This window comes from Pundamilia nyererei, unplaced genomic scaffold (genome assembly GCF_000239375.1).
Source record: "Pundamilia nyererei isolate P.nyererei 1_Seehausen unplaced genomic scaffold, PunNye1.0 scaffold00003, whole genome shotgun sequence".
Taxonomy (NCBI): domain Eukaryota; kingdom Metazoa; phylum Chordata; class Actinopteri; order Cichliformes; family Cichlidae; genus Pundamilia; species Pundamilia nyererei.
The window spans coordinates 6029501-6029714 of record NW_005187404.1 but is presented as its reverse complement, the minus strand read 5'-3'; positions in this window follow the sequence as shown (position 1 = coordinate 6029714).

Below are 214 nucleotides of genomic sequence, written 5' to 3'. Positions count from 1 at the left end.
ACACGCGAGGGCGTGATATCCCATGTGTTGTACCGAGTGAATCGACTGAAAAGGAACTGTTTACACTCTGCTATCCCAGTATGAGTTCTTTGCAAAAAAAAGAAAGAAAGAAAGGAAAACCGTGTACGGTTATACAGTTTATGTATGTATATTGTGAATTCTGTAGAAAGGAATGCTGTGTGTGTGTGTGTGTGTGTGTGTGTGTGTGTGTGTG